This window comes from Microcaecilia unicolor, chromosome 4, assembly GCF_901765095.1.
Source record: "Microcaecilia unicolor chromosome 4, aMicUni1.1, whole genome shotgun sequence".
In the NCBI taxonomy this organism is placed as follows: Eukaryota; Metazoa; Chordata; class Amphibia; order Gymnophiona; family Siphonopidae; genus Microcaecilia; species Microcaecilia unicolor.
The window spans coordinates 359,772,986-359,789,784 of NC_044034.1; the positions used below are offsets into that span (position 1 = coordinate 359,772,986).

At 44.2% G+C, this 16,799-nt stretch overlaps 1 protein-coding gene across 2 annotated transcripts in view; it reads left to right on the forward strand.

The window, feature by feature from the left end:
• Positions 1–16,582, forward strand: part of CTPS2 (CTP synthase 2) — a 541,710-nt gene extending 525,128 nt beyond the window's left edge. For both annotated transcript variants that reach the window (XM_030202305.1, XM_030202307.1), the window contains exon 19: positions 15,981–16,582. The gene's annotated coding sequence lies outside the window, so the exon portion shown is untranslated. The remainder of the gene's footprint in view (positions 1–15,980) is intronic.
• Positions 16,583–16,799: the final 217 nt, after the last annotated feature.

Genomic DNA, 16,799 nt, shown 5'->3' on the forward strand with positions numbered 1-16,799 from the left:
TTGATGATTCTTTGGTGATCGGTGTCTGCTCTTTCATCAGCTGGTTGATGAGGTGAAGATGCAGTCTGATGGTGATAGGTAGTAGTGAGTACATGGGATGTGCAGTTGTTCAAGAATCTTTAGAGAATCTTTCCATTTTTCCCATTCTTGTTGCATTTCTCAAGTTTCAAGTTTATTTAAACCTTTCTATCCCGCCTATGCGAAATACCACTGAGGCAGCTTACAATTTAAATTTAAAAGTGGAAATTAAGAAAGTTAAGTTAAGACAAGACAAGAAACAATAGGAAAGAAGGTAGAAGTACAATATAGTCAGGAAAGGAAGGAGGGTTAGAAAATCGAGGTATATGCATTTGTTTTCTGGTGGTAATGGAGCATCCCACTCATCAGTACTTTGGGAAAGCTCCCTCAGTAGGAATCTTCCATGAATGGTGACTGGAGCCACAAACTCCAGTGGGTCATACAGACTATTGACTGTAGAGAAGACACCTCTGCGTGTTTGTGGTTTCTCTTGGGTTGAGACTAGAAAGGTAAAAACGACTCTCTTTAGGTCCCAATGTAATCCAAGTCTTCTCTGCAGCGGGGTGTCTATTCTTAGATCTAGATCCTTTGAATCTTTGGCATGATCCTCTGCAGGAAATGCACTCATTACTTCTGGACTGTTAGAGGCAATTTTATGAAGTTTCAGATTGGCCTCTGCCAGCATTGCTTGTGTACTCTTTAGCAAGTCAGTGGCTTCTCCTTCGGTAGATAAAAACTTCAAGCCATTGTGTACATAAAAGTCTCTCTCAAAGAAGTGTCTGGCATCAGTGCCATATTCTCTTTCTCCCTCTTAGGCTGTCCTTCTAAGCCCATAGGTTGCTACTGCAGGGGATATACTGTTACTAAAGATATGAACTGTCATGATGCATTCCATGATTTTCTGGTTGATTTTCTGTAGTAAATAAGACTCCTGCTAGACTGTTGATCATGTCAGGCCCAGAAAGCAGCACATTGTTGAGTGAGATTCCTTGAAATTGAGCACTGGAATCAAATACAATCCTGATCTGGTCTGGTTTTTGTGGATGATACATGCCAAAGTTAGGTAAGTACCAATATTCCACATTCTCTTTTAACGATGGAGCTGGCTCTACATGGCCATTATCCAGCATGTTCTGCATGAATGTTGTTCTCTCTGGTTTCCTTCTCAGAGTGTTGTAATGAAGTGAGATGAGAGAGAGCTTGCTGTCTGTTGTTATGTAATTGTGTTCTAGGTGTCTGGAATGGTAACGGAGCCACCCAGCTTTTGGACTCATCCTTGTAGATTCCTTATCCATGATTCTCAGGAACTCTCTGTCTTCTACTGAAAGAGTTGGCTTATCATCATCCTTGGTGACTTGGAACACTGTATTCCCCATATGTTCTTCTAAATCTGGTGGAGAGTTGTCCTGACAGGTGGTTGAGCCGGGGTCTGGTTCTTCCCAGCTGTAAACCTCCTTCATGTGCAGATGGTTATGACAGGGCTTGTTATAAGGTGGTGTGCCTATTTTCCAAGACGCATGTTTTGTAGACATTTATACTTGGTCTCCTCAGTCTGTTAAAGCAGATGTCACCTACTATCACCCATCCCAGAGTGAGTTGGTAGGCATATGGGGTGTCGAGTGGACCTGCACATGACCCATGAACTCTGATCAATGTTGGTGCATCTCTTCCCAACAAGAGTAAGATCTTGGCATTTGGGTCCAAAGACTGCAGGTACTTCACTATGGGTTGGAGATGGTGATGGTGTTCAACTTCTGGTGTGGGAATTTCTTCTCGGCTATCAGGTATCTGAATACATTCAATAAGAGTTGGTAGATAGGTCTTTTTGCTACCACCCATCACTTCTATCACGTATCCACTTGCTCTTCTCCCTGTCTAGGTTTTGAGGTTGTAGGGATAGCGAGCTCCTTGGATGTCAAATAGGTCAAAAAACTCTGTCCTTGCCAGGGACTGGTTACTCTGCTCATCTATGATGACGTACATCTTTACTGCCTTTTCTGGTTGCTTTTTTGGATATACATTAGCTACACATATTTTGGTGCATTATCGTCCACTACAGCCTCCTCCGCACACCTGTGTACAGTTTGGAGAAATATTTGGTGGTGACACTTGTTCTACCTTTTTCTCCCCACCGTGGCTTGTCTCTGAGGCTAGGGTTCCTGTAGAAGTAGGCTTACTCTTGTCAGGGTGTATGGCGCTGACATGCTGGTCACTATTGCACTCTGTACTCTTAATGGCTGCTCTACAGTCTTTAGCCAAGTGCTTGGATGAAGAGCAACATTTGTAGCAGATTCTGTAGTTTTTCAACAGATCTTTACGTTCTCTTAAGGATTTCTGTCTAAACCCTCTACATTTCTTGAGAGGATGAGTGTCACAGCCATTGCAGTGTCCCTGCGTCCCAACTCACCTTTTCTTCTGGTTAGGGTTACCATATGTCTGGATTTACCCGGCCATGTCCTCTTTTTGAGGACATGTCTGGACGGGTTTTGCCAGTCCGCCTGTTTGTCCGGATTTCTGAATAAATGGGCAGGTGGCGGGCCTATCCTAGCCTCCCCTTCCCTTACTTACTGCCCTGGTGGTCTAGTGATCTCTTCAGGGCAGGAAAGAGCCCCCTCTTTCCTGCCCGGAGCGCTGCCCTTGCCCGGCATTCTGTTGCTGTGACGGTCTCGGGATTCAAAATGGCCGCCGAGACTTGAAGCGGCCTCGCGAGACTTCAACTCTCGGTGGCCATTTTGAATCCCAAGACCGTCACAACAACAGGATGCAGGGCAAGGACAGAGCTCCGGGCAGGAAAGAGGGGGCTCTTTCCTGCCCCGAAGAGGTCACTAGACCACCAGAGCAGTAGATAGTAAGTAAGGGGAGGTGATGGGGGGAGGGGAATATGTGATCAAGAGGGAGGGGAATATGTGACAGGGGGCGGGGTGAGGATGCAAAAGGGGCGGGGCAGGGGGCGGGACATGTGTCCTCTTTTTGAGAGGACAAAATATGGTAACCCTACTTCTGGTGGTCGGGCTCTGTGGCTTCTCCAGACTGCCTCCCTGGCACTATGTTCCTCCTGCATCTGCTGCCTGTTTCCCTGTTTTCCAAGCCTCATTCCAGAGACTAGCCAAGCCTCATTCTGATGTTCCAGTATTCTAGCCTCTCTCTGGTACTCTTGCTGTGTTCTTCAGTGCATTCCAAGCGTCATTCCAGAAGTTGTGACATCATTAGTGAGGGCCTTTATAAGGAACCATGGGACTCTCATGCATTGCCTTTGCAACAAGGTTTCCTGCCTAGTTGTGCATGCCTGGTATTGTGTTATCTCCTATCCAGATATAACCTGCTTTTCCTGTCCTCAGCTCCAGTTCCAACCCTGCTTATTTTCAGCTCCAGTCCCAGCCCTGCTTATTCCAGTCCTGCTTGTCTTCAGTTCCAGTCCCAGCCCTGCTTATCTTCAGCTCCAGTCCCAGCCCTGCTTTTCCAGCTTTTGTTCCAGCCCTGCTTGTCTTCAGCTTCAGTTCCAGCCCTGCATGTCCTCAGCTCTAGTTTCCCAGCCTACTGCCAGCTCCAGCTTTGCCTGTCATCAGCTCCATCCCCCATCTCCAGCCCAGCCTTGTCTGGTTTTTGCCTTAGTGCCTTGTCCTGCCCAGGTGGTTCACCTGCTGCTAGCTAGTATCTGGCGGCGGTCCAAGGGCTCACAGGGACGTCTGTCTGGCAGAATTCTTATGAAAATGGCCACAAAGCTATCCCTGCAGGACAGAGGAGCAGCTTAGTGGTTAGTGCAGTGGACTGTAAACCAAAGGACACAGGTTCAAATCCCAGTATAGCTTTTTTTTTTTTTTTGTAAATGTGATCCCTCCAGGAACAGAAGCATACCTACTGTACCTAAATGTACACCACTTGACACATTTTCATTTTTCTGAGAGCTAAAATTGTATTATTTCTGACAGGCATCTGTAAACAGACTGGTGACAATCAGAGACCATGTAAATTAATTTAACGCCAACAATCAGCTTTAAGAAAAATGAAGCTCCTGCACTTTCATGGTTTGTGGGCTGATTCTATATTCATCCATCTCCTTTCCCCCCCCCCCCCCCCCCCCGTGTATTCATTTCAACAGTGGTCGAAAGTTTTCTTTACCAGTTTTGGGCTCCCATGTACTGCTATTGTATGTACTCTGCATCCTGGCGGAACACAACTGCTAATTAAACCATTATCCTGTCTAGCAGTTCATTGTGTTGAGTTTGTGCATCTGACGGAAAACCTATTCCCCTTCTATTTCAACAAGGATTCTATGGACCTCTATAGGAAGTGTTTAAATCTGAAATGGATGAATAGAAGCATTAGTTTTCCCTTTCCCCATAAGGAATGCTTATGATGTACATATTTTTATGTTAGATCTTCAACCTCAGAATCAAATAAAAACTTCAAGAATGCTTTATTAGTAGAACCGTCATCCAAGAAAAGCGAAAATAAAAAGCGTGAGAGCAGTATGATTTTTTCAATACCTTTTGTGATTATGAAGTACTTTAGAGACGGCAAAACCTTGAGATGTGTGAGAACAAATGAATCTGTCTCCAAGTGACTACAAATGGCCAGCTACGCAGGGGGCATGCCACCTTCATTCGTTGGCTCATGGAGGTTAAGTTATGATTAAAAGTGTCCTTGATTTTCATAATTTTATTCAGGTCATCTTCCAACGTACTTTTTATCGTTTTGATCAAGAAGAGCTGGCATGGTGCATTCAAAGCACTGATGTCTGCCTCAGTTGGTGTTTTAACCATGAACATCAAGTTAGCCATTAAGTCATCAACTGAGCCTTTCTTGTTTTTAAACTAACAGTAAAGCTAGGGGAATAAGGAAAAACCAGAAGCATTAACAGTGGAGGAGTGGCCTAGTGGTTAGAGCACCGGTCTTGCAATCCAGAGGTGATGGGTTCAAATCCCACTGCTGCTCCTTGTGATCTTGGGCAAATCACTTAACCCTCCATTGCCTCAGGTACAAACTTAGATTGTGAGCCGTCTTGGGACAGTGAAATATCCAGTGGACCTGAATGTAACTCACCTTGAGCTACTACTGAAAAAGGTGTGAGCAAACTCTAAATAATTAAAGATTCTAGAAATCTAAAGAATAACAAGATTCCATGCAGAATTTCAAAGTGTAGCAACATTCCATGTAGAACCCCAAAGAGTAACAAGATTCTTTGGGGTAGAGGAGTGGCCTAGTGGTTAGAGCACCAGTCTTGCAATCCAGAGGTGACGGGTTCAAATCCCACTGCTGCTCCTTGTGATCTTGGGCAAATCACTTAACCCTCCATCACCTCAGGTACAGACTTAGATTGTGAGCCCTCCTGGGACAGAGAATTATCCAGAGTACCTGAATGAAATTCACCTTGAGCTACTACTGAAAAAAATGTGTGAGCAAAATCTAAATAAATAAATGTTTCATAAAGCCTTGGAAAAATGGCTTTTTGAGAGGTTCTTTGGGCAGCTGTGAAAAATGTTGCTTTAGGTTTTTGTAATGCTGGAGTACTTTGGCAATTTGAGTGTTTGATGTATCTTGTTTATGGAAATTATTTTGTTTAATATTTTGTATTGTATTGTTTATATTTTATTAATTCTGTAAACCGCTTTGATGTATTATTGTGCAATATGGTATATCAAGTCAATAAATCAAATCAAGTAGCCATACAATTATACATTCTGTGATCAATGTTCAGCCAGCGGCAGCCAACGTGTTTTTAAAAGTTGACCATTGCTGGTTAAGTTAGACCGGAGGTTAGAGACAAATTTTATGCTATTTAGAAGGGATCGGAAAACATTTTTGTTCTCCTGATGATTCAACTCTTAGAATGTTAGATCGAAGTGGATTGATTAAGGCTGGTTTTTTTTTTTGTTTGTTTTTTATTATTTCTTTTCTGTAATTTTTATCTCTTTGTTCTGGACAGTTGTTTTATACGCTTGTGAACCATTTTGAATGATTTATTTTAATCAGGACAATGATATAAGTGCAAGTAAATAAAAAAATAAATATTCAGTGCTGGACCATGTCTGGCACTGAATATCCAGGTCTGATCACACTTATTTGGGTCCCAACTGAAGATTAGTTGGGACCTGCTTAAGTGCCTCTATCAGTTTCTTTATTTTCTACCAATTCAGACACCCCTGAATACTCCTTCTGATTCAGATTTGCCAGTGCAGACTCCCAAACACACTGCCCCGCTGATTCAAATCCCCCCCCCCCCCAAGGTCCTACATGCATCCCTGGTGGTCTAGTGGGGGTATCCAGGCAGGAGCGATCTCCAGTTGCTCCTGTCCCTAGTGGCTCTATGTACTAAAATGGCTGCCACAAGCTCTACTACTACTACTAACTAGCATTTCTAAAGCGCTACTAGGGTTACGCAGCGCTGTACAATTTAAACATAGAAGGACGGTCCCTGCTCAAAGAGCTTACAATCTAAAAGACAAGAGAACAATCTAAAGACAAGTGAACAATCTAGAGGACGAGTGAGCAGTTAATCTAATAGAGGGGATAGATTGGGGCATTCTGTCTATCTAGAGCGGTTAGGCGCCGAAGGCAGCATAGAAGAGGTGAGTTTTAAGCAGAGATTTGAAGATGGGTAGGGAGGGGGCATGGCGTATGGGTAAAGGAAGATTGTTCCAGGCATACTGATAGTCTTGCAATACTGCCACAGGAGGTCAGTGGGGAGGGTCTGACCATGGGGGATTCAGGAGGAGCGTATGATCACAGGAGGTGGGGAGTGCATCAAACAAGGTCAACCAGTACCTGGAAGCTATGCAGGTGCTGGCCAGCATTCAGTGCGGTGCATAGCTAAACTACTTCTTTTGTCGAAAAGTCCCTTGCTCTCCACCCAAGGCAATCCGGTTTTCATCCCCATTATAGCACTGAAGCCGGCATTCTTAGCGAAATTTACTCTCACTTGTATAAACACCTTGTTGTTCTGGCTGTTTCTGTAGATCACTGCTTTTGACCTTGTCAATCACCCTTTTCTTCTGTCAAGTCTCTCCTCTCTGGGGATATCTGGATCAGTTCTGGCCTGGTTTATTTCCTTTCTTTCTGATAGTTCTTTCGAAGTTATTACTACCTCTCCACTCACTCTCGCCCTCTTTCCTGTGGGGTTCCTCAGGGTTCTCCCCTCTCCTCTTCAATCTTTTGTTGAGTCCCCTTGCTACACTAATTCGATCCTTTGGTGTTTCGTGCTGTTGATATTCTGTTGATCTGGCCTACAAATACTTATTCACCCTCTATCTCCCAGCTGGCTTGAAAATCATAAGCTCATTCTTGACAAGCAAAAAACGGTAGCTTGTTGGTTTTTTTTTTTTTTTTTTACATTTGTACCCTACGCTTTCCCACTCATGGCAGGCTCAATGCGGCTTACATGGGGCAATGGAGGGTTAAGTGACTTGCCCAGAGTCACAAGGAGCTGTCTGTGCCTGAAGTGGGAATCAAACTCAGTTCCCCAGAGCCAAAGTCCACCACCCTAACCACTAGGCCACTCCTCCACTGTTGCTACTATTTGAGATTCCATGTAGAATCTCCAATAGTAGCAACATTCCATGTAGAATCTCCAATAGTATCTATTTTATTTTTGTTACATTTGTACCCTGCGCTTTCCCACTCATGGCAGGCTCAATGCGGCTTACATGGGGCAATGGAGGGTTAAGTGACTTGCCCAGAGTCACAATTTTCTGATGGTCTCCCTCCTCCAGCCCTCACTTTGTATCTGTTTGATACTCAAATTTCTCCAGTGGAATCCTTTCGTTATTTAGGTGTTCTGTTAGACTTCCATTTATCATTTTGTGTTCAAATTTCCAAGTTATGCAGCTCTGGCCTTTTTGTCCTGCAACAGTTACGTTCTAGCTGACACTATCTAGATCATGACACACTACATGCTTTGATCCTGTCACTGTTTACCAAGAGACTAGACTACTGTAACGTTATGTACTTAGGCTGTAACCACTCACTATTAAAGAAATTGCAAACCTTACAAAATACCACTATGAAGGCTTCCCTGTAATACACATCGGTCTGACCATATTTCTCCTTTTCTTAAAACGCACTATTGGCTTCCAATAGAGCAGTGGGTCACTTTCAAAGTGCTTAACTTCCAAGCCCTTCGTATCGGTGTCCCTCTCTATCTCTCATCTCTCACTATCCCCTACTGTCCATCCTGCTCCCTTCGATTAATGACCATCGTCTTGTTCTCCCTAACCCGAAACAAGCCTTTTTAGAATGTACACGACATCGAGCTTTTTATTTTGTTGCACCAGCCCTCCCTACTCCAATCCTGGCTTTTTCAACAAGCCTTTTCCGCTACTTGAACAAAGTGATTTCTGTGTCTCATTGTGTGTAATCTAATCTAATCCCCTTTTCTGATGATTTGCTGTTTTATCTGTTCTTTTGTTCTTTCCTGTTTAAATTGTTGTTCCTTTTCTGTGTGTTTTTTGTTTTAGTTTTCAATTTGCACAACATAAGTACATAAGCATCGCCATCCTGGGACAGACCAAGGGTCCATCGAGCTCAGCACCCTGTCACTGACAGCGGCCAAAAGAACAAACAATCTGTCCCGCCCATCCTAGAAATACTGTATTATTCCCTCATCCATTCAATAACATTCTATGGCTTTTTCCTCCAGGAAGCTGTCCAACCCTTTTTTGATGTCCGCTAAGTTAACCGCCTTAACCACCTTTTCCGGCAGCAAATTCCAGAGTTTAACTATGCGTTGAGTGAAGAAAGATTTCCTCCGATTCGTTTTAAATTTACCACACTGCAGCTTCATCGCATGCCCCCTTGTCCTAGTATTTTTGGAAAGCGTGAACAAACGCTTCACATCGACCCGTTCAACTCCACTCATTATTTTATAGACCTCTATCATATCTCCCCTCAGCCGCCTTTTCTCCAAGCTGAAGAGCCCCAGCCTCTTCAGCCTATCCTGATAGGGAAGCCGTCCCATCCCCTGTATCATCTTTGTCGCCCTTCTCTGCACCTTTCCCAATTCCACTATGTCTTTTTTGAGGTGCGGCGACCAGAATTGAACACACTTTGAACTATACATTAGCAAAGGCGGTATAACAAGTCTAAATAAATAAATGACCAAAGCTAGGAGTTCTGTTTGGTCGCTTAGCCTTGCAGGCACTGACACTGAATCTTGCTGCTATCTGCATAGCTGCCAGCTTCTCCCTGACTCCACCCTCAGAATAGCCCTGCTTCTGTCCATCTTAAAAATGGCTGATCAATGCCAATATTCAGCAGCACTGCCCAGTTTTTTTTAAAATTTCTTATTAACTCTGCAAAATACACTTGTACAGAAAAGTGATTTTAAGGGAAAAAAAGAATTTAAAGAAATAATTTACATAAAACTAATGTAAAGAAATAGATCACTAATGTCCCTCTGCTAAGAATATAAGGGGCCCTTTTACTAAGCCACATAAATGTCTACACACGCCCAACGTGCGCCAAAATGGAGTTACCGCCCAGCTACCGGGTGTCTCTTGTGGTGATTTCATTTTTGGCGCGCGTCCGATATGTGCATCCGAAAAATTTATTTTCAGATGCTCGTATCGGATGCGTGCCAAGTGGCATTTAACGCACGTATGTCATTACTGCCCGGTTACCACGTGAGTCCTTACCGCCAGGTCAATGGCTGGTGGTAAGTTCTCAGACCCCAAATTGACGCGCACCAATTTTGATTTTGCCCCACGTCCATTTTCAGAAAATTTTTTTAAAAAGGCCTTTTTTATAGGCGCGCCGAAAAATGGCTCGGTGCGCGCCCAAAGCCCACGCCTACACTACCGCAAGCCATTTTTCAGCGCACCCTAGTAAAAGGACCCCTAAGTTAAGAAAGCATTCCAAAATCCACAGTGCCGCATGCTTTCCCTTCTTTTTGTTTTTTTTTACTTTGATTTATGTGTGATTGATAAAGCTAGAACTGTGATTCATTCTCGCTATTACTTTCCATTAAACGAACGTATCTGTCTGTTCTGGCACCAACTTTAATGACAGAGCCTGTGGATTAATAATAGGTTGCACGGTGCAAAATCTCTGGCCGGAAACCAGTCACTTCTATAAACAGTTTTGTTATTGTGTGTGAAGCAAAAAAAAAACAAAAAAAAAAATCATGATCATCTTGGTTGTCTTCAGGATATTTTTTGATGAATGCAAAGTGGCGAACAAAGTGGGTAATTCTGACCATGCGTATCTGCGTGATCAAAAAGAAATTAAGGAGTGAGCTCTGTTGTAAGTCATTTGAAGCGGGTAGATGCATTAAGCCTGGGGTTTTGTGTGGGTAATAATGCAAAAACCTGGTAGGAGATCTCATTTAATAATGACCACCGTGTGCTGTAAAAGAAGCCAGGTGTGCAAGAGCAGAAGGGATTAGAATTATAATAGGAACATGTCCCAGTGTGAAAGACATTTTTAAGTGATTTTTTATCTTTTTTTTATACAGATGGAGAACTTTAGTGAGGAGGTCTGGCTGCTACACGTAAACACAGCCACAGCTCGCACTGGTGTGCATACTTGAAAGAACACCTGATGATTTTAAAAAATGCTAGTTCGCCTTTAATTTACATGCACAGCTTTTAATTTTATGAAAAACTTTATTTTAATGTTTGTTCCGTCAAAACAACCACCACTTGACAGCTGGGCTTCTGTTTAGCAGGGCTGAATTGCAGGACGCAGGCTTGTTTTTCTTTTTCATCTTTTCAGTCACTTTTGGGGGAGTCATTTTACTAAGCTATGTTAGGTGCTCATGAGGGGCATAATCAAAAGTGGGTGCCCATCTCCGTGTGCGGGGCAAATGCCTAGGATTTGGGCGTTTTTGAGCTGGACGCTATCGGTTTTCAGCGATAATGGAAACCGAAGGTGCCCCGCTCAAAAGCGAACAAATCCAAGGCATTGGGTCGTGGGAGGGGCCAGGATTCGTAGTGCACTGGCCCCCCCTCACATGCCAGGACACCAAAAGGGCACCCTAGGGGGCACTTTTACAAATTAAAAAAAAAAATTAAAATAGCTCCCAGGTGCATAGCACCCTTCCCTTGTGTGCTGAGCCCCCCAAATCCCCCCCCAAACCCACAAGTCTACACCATTACCATAGCCCTAAGGGGTGCAGGGGGGCACCTACATGTGGGTACAGTGGGTTTGGGGGGGGGGGGGGTGGAGGGCTCAACATTAACCAGCACAAGTGGAACAGGTAGGGGGGGTGGGCCTGGGTCCGCCTGCCTTACGTCCACTGCACCCACTAACAACTGCTCCAGGGACCTGCATACTGCTGTCAGGGAGCTGGGTATGACATTTGAGGCTCGCATACAGGCTGTCAAAAAAAGTTTTTAAAGTTCTTTTTTTGTGGTGGGAGGGGGTTAGTGATCACTGGGGGAGTCAGGGGAGGTCATCCCCGATTCCCTCCGGTGGTCATCTGGCCAGTTGGGGCACTTTTGTGGGACTTGGGTCGTGAAAAAAAAGGGTCCAGCAAAAGCGACCCAAATTCTCGTTTCTGCCGCCCTTTTTTTTCGATTATTGGCCAAAGGCGCCCATCTCTCCTCGGCTGATAAACACACCCCAGTCCCGCCTTCACCACGCCTCTGACACGCCCCCATCAACTTTGTTTGTTCCCGCAACGGAGTGCAGTTAAGGAGTGGCCTAGTGGTTAGGGTGGTGGACTTTGGTCCTGGGGAACTGACGAACTGAGTTTGATTCTCACTTCAGGCACAGGCAGCTCGTTGTAACCCTGGGCAAGTCACTTAACCCTCCATTGCCCCATGTAAGCCGCATTGAGCCTGCCATGAGTGGGAAAGCGCGGGGTACAACTGTAACAAAAATAAAATAGATACTATTGGAGATTCTACATGGAATGTTGCTACTGTTGGAGATTCTACATGGAATGTTGCTATTCCACTAGCAACATTCCATGTAGAAGCCTGCGCGGCCACATTGGTGATCTGCAAGGGCCGACTTCTACGTGGAACATTGCTAGTGGAATAGCAACATTCCATGTAGAATCTCAAATAGTAGCAACAGTGGAGGAGTGGCCTAGTGGTTAGGGTGGTGGACTTTGGTCCTGAGGAACTGAGTTTGATTCCCACTTCAGGCATAGGCAGCTCCTTGTGACTCTGGGCAAGTCACTTAACCCTCCATTGCCCCATGTAAGCCTCATTGAGCCTGCCATGAGTGGGAAAGCACGGGGTACAAATGTAACAAAAAAAAAAATCGGCTTTTGATTATACCGATTTGGGCGCCTTTGCGAGATGGGTGCCCATCTCCCGATTTGGGTGAAAATATGGGCACCTATCTCTTTCAAATATAAGGCCAAATGCATGCCTGACACAGCTTAAAATGGCATATCGCGGGCCATGCTCAGATATTTTGCTGTAACTGCCAAATATGTGCACCCTAAATGCACACTAAAAAATAAATTGAAGGGGGGGGGGGGGCAGAGAGCCTGTGCTAACCAGTTAACATATCTACATTACCATGTGCTAACTGGTTAGTGCAGGAATATCGCACATGAACTCTTATCACCTACAAAATGGATGGTGATCAGTGCTCACACAGTAATCAATTTTAATGGACAAAAAATAGCAAATCAGCCATTATACAGCTGCACTAAAAATGGTGTTTGCGCACTGTTGCTAAATGGGAGGGGATTTGGAAACCTCGTTTCTGACATTATTCTTGCTGTTGCATTGTTGCTGTATCTGCCCCATTTCTTAGGGCTGGTTGGGGTTAAAATTTGAAAATGTGCAGAAGTGTCAACACTGGTGTTATGTTCCTTCCTATTCAATTCAATTCAGGTCTTATATAACGCTAATATCCCCTGTTTAAGGTTCAGTGTGCTTTACAGAGGTTGTTACAATATTATTATAAGTAGGGAATTGTGTGAGTACAATCTTGTTGTTTAGATTCAAAGTTATATATGGTTGGTGTTTCGTTTGATAGTTCTCTAGTCCATCCAGAGGATTAAGTAAGTTATGTTTGTTATGTAGCAGAACATAAGAGTAGCCATACTGGGTCAGACCAATGGTCCGTCTAGCCCAGTATCCTGTTTTCCAAACAGTGGCCAAGCCAGGTCACAAGTACTTGGCAGAAACCCAAATCATGGCAACACTCCATCCTACAAATCCCAGGGCAAGCAGTTGCTTCCTATGTCTGCCTCAATAGCAGACTATGGACTTTTTTTTGTCCAGGAATTTGTCCATACCTTTTTTAAAACCAGATACGTTAACTGCTGTTACCACATCTTTCAAAGAGTTCCAGAGCTTAACTATTCGTTGAGTGAAAAAATATTAACTCCTATTTGTTTTAAAAGTATTTCCGTGTGACTGTTTGCACGTAATCCTTTAAGACATTTAACTTCCTCAAGTGTCCCCCAATCTTTGTAATTTTGGAACGAGTACTACTACTACTACTACTACTACTACCCTGTTTTCCCGAAAATAAGACCTAGTAGAGGTTTTGCTGAATTGCTAAATATAAGGCCTCCCCCGAAAGTAAGACCTAGCAAAGTTTTTGTTTGGCCCAGATGGGCAGGGCCGTGCCAACATGGTAAGCGGGGTAAGCACCGCAGGGGGGCACCGACCTCTGGAGGGCGCTGCCCGCCATGCTTACCCTCGCCGCTTACCTGGACAAAAACGGCGCCTATTTTTGCTGCGGACCCACTCCCTTCTCTGGCCTGTCTTCCTCCTTCATCTTTTACAGCTTTCAAGTTCAGCGGAAGAGCAGGCCCGCCCACCCAACATCCCTCGATGTTGGTGCTTCTGCCATGACGGTTCTGTTCCGGCATCCCTCCAACTACTGTGCGATCACTGCGGTGTATTGCTCTCCCTCCTCGCCGCCCGCCCGCTCTGCAGGCCTTTAAACTTCCAGACCTCCAGCAGCGTGCATCAGCGACATGAGCGCTGCCTTTGGCCAGCCCCGGAAGCCTCCTGTGTACAACGTCCCGCCTACACAGGAAGCTGTACAGAGAAAGCTTCCGGGGCAGGCTAAAGGCAGCTCTTACATACCGTAGCTGATGCTGCGTGCCAGTGGAGCTGGAAAGCTTGGAGGCCTGCAGAGCGGGGTAGGGGTGGAGAGAGCTGAACAACCTCCCCCCCCCCCCCCCCACATTATCCAGAGCCAAGTGAGTGCACAGAGACCCTCCCTCCCAAAAGAAAAGACGAAAAATGAGCACAACCCTTCCTCACCGCTTCCCGCCAAAGGGGTACGATTGTCATTGAATAAATCTTGCTTTGTGTTCATAAATATCGGGATCGGTAAATGTACCATAGATTGTTGTACATGGAAATAATGGTAGTAACAAGAAATTCTTGATAGGATTCACAGTTTGTCTGGTTATGCTGGTTTGTGATGACAACTACTGTACAGTATATAATAAATATTCTTTTTTTTTTTGTTCAACAATAAATGTGAATTCTTCATGAAAAATAAGACATCCCCTGAAAATAAGACCTAGTGGTTAGGGTGGTGGACTTTGGTCCTGGGGAACTGAGGAACTGAGTTCGATTCCCACTTCAGGCACAGGCAGCTCCTTGTGACTCTGGGCAAGTCACTTAACCCTCCATTGCCCCATGTAAGCCGCATTGAGCCTGCCATGAGTGGGAAAGCGCGGGGTACAAATGTAACAAAAAAAAAAAAGACCTAGCGCATCTTTGGGAGGAAAAATTAATATAAGACACTGTCTTATTTTCGGGGAAACAGGGTACTTATCACGAGTAAAAAATCTCTTTGGAAGGTTATGTTTGTTATGTAGCAGTCTTTGGTAAGAGAAAAGTTTGGGTAAGTGGGTAAGAGGAACCCGAATTATAGCTACGTCTTGCAAGGTTCCGCGTTAGGAGTTACGGATCAAGAAAGGGATCTGGGTGTCGTCGTCGATGATACGCTGAAACCTTCTGCTCAGTGTGCTGCTGCGGCTAGGAAAGCGAATAGAATGTTGGGTGTTATTAGGAAGGGTATGGAGTCCAGGTGTGCGGATGTTATAATGCCGCTGTATCGCTCCATGGTGCGACCGCACCTGGAGTATTGTGTTCAGTACTGGTCTCCGTATCTCAAAAAAGATATAGTAGAATTGGAAAAGGTACAGCGAAGGGCGACGAAAATGATAGTGGGGATGGGACGACTTTCCTATGAAGAGAGGCTGAGAAGGCTAGGGCTTTTCAGCTTGGAGAAGAGACGGCTGAGGGGAGATATGATAGAAGTGTATAAAATAATGAGTGGAATGGATCGGGTGGATGTGAAGCGACTGTTCACGCTATCCAAAAATACTAGGACTAGAGGGCATGAGTTGAAGCTACAGTGTGGTAAATTTAAAACGAATCGGAGAAAATTTTTCTTCACCCAACGTGTAATTAGACTCTGGAATTCGTTGCCGGAGAACGTGGTACGGGCGGTTAGCTTGACGGAGTTTAAAAAGGGGTTAGATAGATTCCTAAAGGACAAGTCCATAGACCGCTATTAAATGGACTTGGAAAAATTCCGCATTTTTAGGTATAACTTGTCTGGAATGTTTTTACGTTTGGGGAGCGTGCCAGGTGCCCTTGACCTGGATTGGCCACTGTCGGTGACAGGATGCTGGGCTAGATGGACCTTTGGTCTTTCCCAGTATGGCACTACTTACAGTATGTACTTATGTACTTATGTACTTTTTAGCCTCTTCCGGAAGCTGAGGTAGTTACTGTCTGTTCTGATTATCACACATGTACCTCTCTCTACCACAGTATCACCTTGTAATTGTATTAGTTCATACCGGAATCGGCTAACGCCGTTTACGGTACTATGTAAGCCACATTGAGCCTGCAAATAGTTGGGGAAAATGTGGGATACAAATGTACCAAATAATAAATAAATAAACCTAGGTGCCGTTTATAGAATTGCCCTCTGTCTGCTTTACTAGAGAATTTTTTTCTTCATGTTTTCCTTGAAAATCACTGACTTGTTTTTTTTTTTTTTTATTATATTCTGTCTCCCTGCAGGTTGCACTGATGCCATCGACTGAATTATCTGTGTGAAATGAGGATTTGTACCACAATATGCCTCCACGGTTTCAATATCTCCCCCTGCGATGGAAAAGTTTATAGATATTTGGTTAACCGTGGGAAGAGCACAGCGGAGCTGAAGAAAAATCCAATTACAATTAAGCGAAGAAGGCAGACCAAGCAAGTGATCACAGAAGAGGGAATCCTAGACCCCCCCCCCCCCCCCAACTCATCCTCAAGAAGTAGTTGCTTTATTTAAAAATATTTCCGTACCGCTTCAATTCATGCTTCTTCCAGCACGAAGAAAATAATCTCTCAGCACTTAGTAATCTCGTAATGAAGAATGTATTGAACAGAGCATGAAATAAGTCTCCTCTGCTCTGAGGAAGAGGAAATTCTTGAGTGACTCTCTGTTTTTAGCATAAACCACCGTAGAACGCAGCAGACAAAATGTTTGCAAGATTTATGAAATAAAAAAAACATTGTTTACAGCTTGAAAGAAGAATCACAAAGAAATCATACACCAAAGAGAAGTATATCCTGTAAACTAGCAGTGAATGTATATTTACCAGAGTCCACAGTAAATAGGATTTATGCTGCATCATTTGTTTAAGTAGTTTGAATTCACCCATAATGTGCACTATGATTTTTTAACACTACTACTACTACTATTTATCATTTCTATCGCGCTACAAGGCATACGCAGCGCTGTACACCATACACAAAACAGACAGTCCCTGCTGAAAGAGCTTACAATCTAGGTAAGACAGGTAAACAGACAGAACGACTAAGGGTAAGGGAATAAATAGGCGAGGT